Source organism: Crocuta crocuta, unplaced genomic scaffold (genome assembly GCF_008692635.1).
Source record: "Crocuta crocuta isolate KB4526 unplaced genomic scaffold, BGI_CrCroc_1.0 scaffold13, whole genome shotgun sequence".
Lineage (NCBI taxonomy): Eukaryota > Metazoa > Chordata > Mammalia > Carnivora > Hyaenidae > Crocuta > Crocuta crocuta.
The window spans coordinates 2,088,106-2,094,793 of record NW_027530007.1 but is presented as its reverse complement, the minus strand read 5'-3'; the positions used below and the strand labels follow the sequence as shown (position 1 = coordinate 2,094,793).

Genomic DNA, 6,688 nt, shown 5'->3' with positions numbered 1-6,688 from the left:
TACAGCTTCGAAGGCTTTAAACAGACTATTTTTCTTTTCAAGACCAGTCATGAATGCAGCTTTTCCTTTTTTCTCTTTTCTCTTTCCCACTTTGAATTTGTGCAGGGAATAAACTCTCCAGAAGAGTGCCGACAATCTCTCTCCAAGACAAAAGCTTTCTAGCCGGCTTCCCTGCTAAGGGCTTGTTCTGGGTACAAAGTAAAGGATAACAATAGGCCCTGCCTCCTAGTTTGTCAACCTCTTCCCAGGCTGCTAATCACAGCCGGTCTTTTCCAGGAGTTAAGCATATCCTTTTGATCTTGTAAACTGATATGATAGAATTTTACAAGGCTCTGAAGTGAAAGGTAGAGCCTGTCTACTTCATGTAGTTCTCTTTGAAAGATGGCCTTGTTGAAACAGAAACTGGTGAATCTCTGCAGTTCATAAAAGTATGAGTAAATATACATACTTCTAGAACTTTTCTCTGCGCAGCTCCTTGGAATAGAAGATGAGCAAAGCAGAGGTGACAGTGACGAGGAAAACCTTGCAAAAGAGTCCTTGGGCTTCTCTTTGAGGTGGACATTTTGGTTAATGGCCCATTGATTCATTTATGCTCACTTTTATGACATTCATGACCAGTTTATTGACAGTGCATATAGAGATTTAGTTCTTTACCGTCAAGGCACTTCCCTTTGTATACAGACATGGTTAGGTCAAGTTAACTCCCAATTTAGCGTACTGCTGCCCATACCGTGGTGGTTTCCATGGTTTTTATAGTCAGAACCTTTTCCCCTTTGTATCGTCATATAATACTTCTCTAGTGCTCAACTGGTACTTTTATGATTGCTTTGTGTTTGTTTGTATATGTGTTTGAAGTCAAAAGATTGTAAATGTCTAATGGATTAAAATTTTTTTTATATTTAATACCATGTTGTCTATGCCAAAGCATACCATTCAGCTGTACCATCCTCTACCATTGCTCTGTTTGATACCACTGACACTTGGATTAGTTCTCCTTTCCATCTGAATTTCTGACGTCATTCTGGCAGATGTCAGCAACTGTACAAATAACAACAACAATATTGACAAAATGGTTTACTCATATTGAGCTCTTTCTAATGTGCCAGGCTCTTTTCTAAGCACTTTACATCATTCACTAAATTAATCCTTGTTTTAAAAAAATTTTTTTAAAGTTTATTTATTTTGAGAGAGAGAGAGAGTGTGAGTGGGGGAGGGGCAGAGAGAGAGGGAGAGAGAGAATCCCCAGCAGGCTTCACATTGTCAGCACAGAGCTCGATGCGGGGCTCGAACTCACAAAACTGTGAGATTGTGAGCTGAGCCAAAACTGAGATTTGGACGCTTAACCGACTGCGCCGCCTGCACGCCCCTCTAATTTAATGCTTGTAACAACCGTACGAAATAGATACTATTATCCCCATTTTACAGATGAAGAAACAGGCTAAGTGACTACCCCCCTCCCCTCCTGGGTCATTAGAAATACCTAAACTCTATCCTGAACTTCTGTAACCAACTACCTTTAACTGTAAAATTTCTTGACTTCAGCTCAAGCAAACGTTGGCTTCATGTTGTTTCAGTAACTCACCGTTGTGGCCACATCTTAACTTATCATCGCCTTCAGATCTATCTTCAGATCTCTAATTGGCCTACAGATCTGAATGAAGCTCTGATCATTTACAACTCTCACTTCCGTCGTCTCTGTCCGTGTGCTCTTCCTCCTCAAGTCTCCTGGTTTGGCAGCCTCTTCCAGCCTTTCCTTCCGGGTAGCTTGTGGGGTGCGTGGTGGCTCCAGCTATTTTCTCACTGGCACTTGCAGTTTTTAATTCTTATTATTCTGCAAGACCCATTATGCACATGCCAGCCTTGCATCGTTCTTACCACCCATACCTTCTATTTTTAGTCTGGCAGGGAGAAATCTCACAGTGCTGGGGGGTAGTGCCACAATTAATGCCTTAGGTCTCCTCCAAATTGGTCTTTGATGTCTGTTGTAATTCTGTTCAGTTCGCTCTCCTGTCCTCTACAGTGACTTTTCTAAAATTTTGACTCAAGCGTCCCCGCTGCCCCATGTTTGGCAAAAAACCTTACCTACCACCTCATAGGGAAGAGAAGGCATGAACTCCCCCCTCCCCCTTTCCTCTACTTACAGAATTCTCTGCCTTCTTTTTTACCTTCTTTCCTCCAGTCCAGAGAAGAGTTACTCTCCCTGACTTAGCTAATCCCTCAGCCCGTGGTCTGGATGTTAGCATCGCCTTGTAATCTTAGGGACTTGCTGTATTGGTTTCTTTTTTCCCCTTTCGCAGTTTCTCTACAGTCCTACTTTAGGGCCTCTGCTCTGACCTAGAACACTCTTCCCCTGAAAGCTGCTTGGCTAACTCCTTCACCTCCTTCAAGTCTTTGCTTCCGCCTTACCACCCAGCAGGCCTCACCTGACCGCATTTAAGCACCTACAGTGTTCCTCCCCACCAGACGCCGGCCTTTGCTGTACTTTTCCCTTCCTCGTAACGCTTATTATCATGTAGCATTTTGTATAAATTACTATTTTAATGTCCCCTCTCCCCCTCCTAAGATGTAAGCTCCTGCATGGCAAGGATGTTTATCTGTTTCATTCATTGATTTATCCCAGACTCCTCGAACTGCCTGTCACATCGTAGGCACCTAGTAAATAGCTGTGGAATAAAGTATAGAAACATGCAGATCTCTCCTAATAAAGAAAGGGAAGCGGGGAGGAAAATCCTTCCTTCATTGTTTCCTCCTGGCTGTCAACTCTCCTGCCCCTCACAGACAAGTTCTGGAAGCAAGGAGGGTACTTGTGTTTCCACTTCCTAGCCTCCTAATTACTCCCCAGCCCACCGCACGCTGGCTTTAGTGGCCTCACTTTGCTGACGCCTGCTCTTGCTCTGGTTCCTGCCTTTTACCACCGAAACCAGGGGACACACTTCCTGCCGCCCCAGTGCTGGAAGTTCACCCCCGCTCCTTAATTCAGCTTTTGTCTGCTTCTGTTTGGTGGGTCTGGTTTCAGATCTTGGCTTGCTTTTTCTGGCCACTCGACACCGTTATCAAATTCATTCAACACACGTTTTTGTATAATTTTTAGGCTTTTGTTTTTAGGATCCAGAATTTTGACATAACCTATTTCTGATGTTAAATAGCAGAATATGTTTATTGACAGAACGTTTTATTTGTTTATAATTTGTGCCACTTACCACTTCTAAAGAGGATTTGAGCAGCCTACCGCAAGTACCATACATACAGTGGGGCTGTTAAAGCTTAGATAAAAAGCAAAACTCTGTGTAACAGAAGGAAAAACTAAAACATATTACAGCAATTTATGTAATGTGGTTGTTATTTAGTTTTGAAACTTAGAAGTCAAGGTAAAAAGGGAAAGATAAATTATACATACATATAATGGCAATGTATAATGGGTCATCAAGAGAAACTTTTTATAAGAAATTTGAAAATTGTAAGAGAAATGTGTTATAGACATACTGATATAAGGATATACACACTGGGAGGGTTTTTTTTTTAAGTTTATTTATTTTGAGAGAGAGAGACCATGTGAGCAGGGGGAAGGCAGAGACGGAGGGAGGGAGGGAGAGAGATTAAGGGAGGTTCTCAAGTAGGCTCTGCACTGTCAGCACAGAGCCTGATGCAGGGCTCAAACCCATGAAACCTTGAGATCATGACCTGAGCTGAAACCGAGAGGCGCTTAACTGATTGAGTCACCCATGTGCCCCCACACTAGATGTTTTTAACAGGTCTTTAAATAAAAGGAAAAGATGTTTTTCAAGGACCTTTTTAAAAAAAGTAATCCAACCTGCTTTTCAAACTGTGAATACATTAAAATATAACCAGTCTTTTATTTTTTTTAATGAAGGCTATGACTAATATGGTTCAGATATATAACTTTATGTGAAGATAAATCAGAGCAGAAAACTCATTATTAAACCTTGTGAGAGTCTGGAATACTTGTATTCTGTGTTGTCACCTAAATGAAAACATATCTATTAAACTTTTCATGCTGGTTTACCATGTGGCAAGACTGGCATGTTATCAACACATGGAAAAGTCTGACCTGCATTTTTGCCCAGGTAGTAAGCTACCTCCCGGGCAGGGAGCTGCAGAGGTGTGGCCAGGAGCAGATTTTAGAAGGAGGGAACCTTGACTCATACCAAATTTGAATTAATGTCTGATTGAAACTTACCATTTCTACACTATAGCCGAGCTGAGTTGATTTCATTCTGGACAATCCCAGGAGAAGGTGTTGTGTCATTCGCTTTGACAACAGGAGAGCTTCAGTGGAATGTTGGGATTTGAGTGGGAGAATTCCCAGCAGGTCTGCCGAGAGAAAATTATGAGATGTAGCTTCGGGTAATTGACTTACTAGAGTTTAGTATTAACTATCCTTTGAAAGAGCAAAACATCACTGTCATTTGGAATAGTTTAAGCCATAGGAGCTGCTGTCTCTTATTTATGAGAGTACATGGGTGAGTGTGAGTGGGGGAGGGGCAGAGGGAGAGAGAATCTTAAGCAGGTTCCATGCTCAGTACAGAGCCTGAAGGGGGCTCTATCTCACTACTGTGAGATCATGACCCGAACCAAAATCAAGAGTTACTTAGTTAACTGAGCTACCCAGGTGCCCCTGTTTATTCTTATTTTTGAGTAAGCTCTGTCCCCAACATGGGGCTCAAACTCCTGACCCCGAGATCAAGAGTCACATGCTCTACCAACCGAGCCAGTGCCTAGGAATTGTTGTCTCTTGATGTGCCTCTTGGTTTCTGAATAAAATCATGTTACGAGTGAAAAGGAGGATCCTATATTTCTTAATTGCAGCAACAGTTAAATAATGAATTTTGTGCTCAGATTTATCTTTATGTAAAGTTATATATCTGAACCATATTAGTCATAGCCTTCATAAAAAAACTGGTTATATTTTAACGTTGTATTCTCAGATTGAGAAGCATGTTGGATTACTTTTTTAAAAAATGTCCTTGAAAAACATCTTTCCTTTTATTTAAAACTGCAGTGACAGTTTTAAAACTGGATTTTAAAACTTATTTTAGAGAGTGGTTAAAAGAAAACAGTTGGGGACCCTGGATGAGCTGGTTTAGCCCCATTTGAGATTGAAAATCTGATCTGTCAGGAGACTTTGCGCAGTCTGATTCTTGGCACTGGGTTAGAGTGCAGAAAGAAGCTTTTCCAACATGTGATTCGTTTTGATCTTTCACAGCGTGGCTCATGGCTGCTTTTTGTTCATAGAGTCAAAGACCAAGAGTAAGCAGGTAACTCCTACACAAAAATAAATTCTACAAAATAAATTCTTACCTTTTGGGGGGCCATTTTATCAGTATAGCCATGACCAGTGACACAGAGTATTGGGTCCTAAAATCTGCCTAGTCCTCATGGAAAGTAGCGGACTGAGAGATGCAAAACTTATAATAATGAAGTTTTGATTGCATCTCAAAATGGGCTCGCTAGCTACTGATGCTGACTTTTGGGTACCTGTTCATTCTTTAGGTTATAATTCATTGTTGAAACCGTAATTCAGTGGAAAAGATGATCATTGAAATAGAGTGCTTACTGCTGTTGTAAATCTGCTGCTGTTGTGTGAATATTGAATTTGAAAGACTACATTTCTTGGTTAAATTCTATTTTCGATTGTGACACACATGTACTGAATAATGTGTCTGTGTAGGAGAGTTAGGTGAACCACTGATTGCAACATTGGGCAAAGTGGAATAAGTAGAAAAATGGAAGAATCAACACAACATTTCTAAGAAGCAAAGAGAAAGAAGGTCTCACTTTTAGCTCAGAAAGGGGGCATGTTAAGGAATGTATGACTTCATGCGTTTTGCTTTATGGTGACATTTGACCTTGTGCTGGAAAGATGTGGATGTAACAGATTGAGAAGGCGGATTGAGCTTCCAGGAATTGCACGTTTGGTGTAGTACGAGGATGCTTGGTGGAGAAGGCTTGAAGCTGGCCAGCGAAAATGGAGACTTTGGAAGCAGATTGGATTGTGGAGGCCTGTGGATTTTTAGGGTGTGTCCTGAGGCCGCAGTAACCAATGCAAGGTTTTTAAAGAAAGGAAATGACATGAATTGACTTATGTTTTAGGGATATAATCTTGGCTCTTTTCTATAGAAAAGGGATACTATATAAAAGCAAACCGACCAAAAAGTAGTTGTATTTTGTTCCTGTTTACTCACTTTGCTGAAGGGTTAGAGAATTAGTCTTCTCCTTGGGCTCTCAATAGTCCAGGGAACCTCTGAGGGCAAGTTCAGTTGCACAAGATCAGAGTTAAGCAATTGGGCAAAAATTCAGAAAAATTCAAATAACTTGGACCTAACGACTTTATTATCCCTTTATTGTTAGCGAATGCTTCTGGAATTTTTGCTCCATTCCGCTTTCCTGATGCTTCTAATTGTGTGTCATAGGAAGGAAAACAAGTTAAAGGAACAGTCTAGAACTGAGGCTGTGTAAGTGATTTAGAGTAAGTGTGATTGTCTTTCCTGTCTTTCTTTCTTTGGCTGTTCAAAGCTTGCAAATGTATTTTTATGCTAATTTTAAGAAGTATTGTTTTCCTATAACTTCCTGAAAGTATTCTGTAATAATTGTTTTTTACTGGAATTTAAACCTGATTTCAGATTTATATAATTGGTAATTTTTCTTCAAGAGCCTGTGAATTTTGAAA

At 40.7% G+C, this 6,688-nt stretch overlaps 1 long non-coding RNA gene across 1 annotated transcript; it reads right to left on the bottom strand.

Moving 5' to 3' along the window:
* Positions 1–877: 877 nt before the first annotated feature.
* LOC144231330 (uncharacterized) lies at positions 878–6,319 on the bottom strand. The gene is made up of 3 exons (XR_013335048.1): positions 6,204–6,319; positions 4,199–4,332; positions 878–1,038 (listed from the first exon to the last, which is right to left on the bottom strand). It is a non-coding gene; the product is annotated as an uncharacterized LOC144231330 (long non-coding RNA).
* Positions 6,320–6,688: the final 369 nt, after the last annotated feature.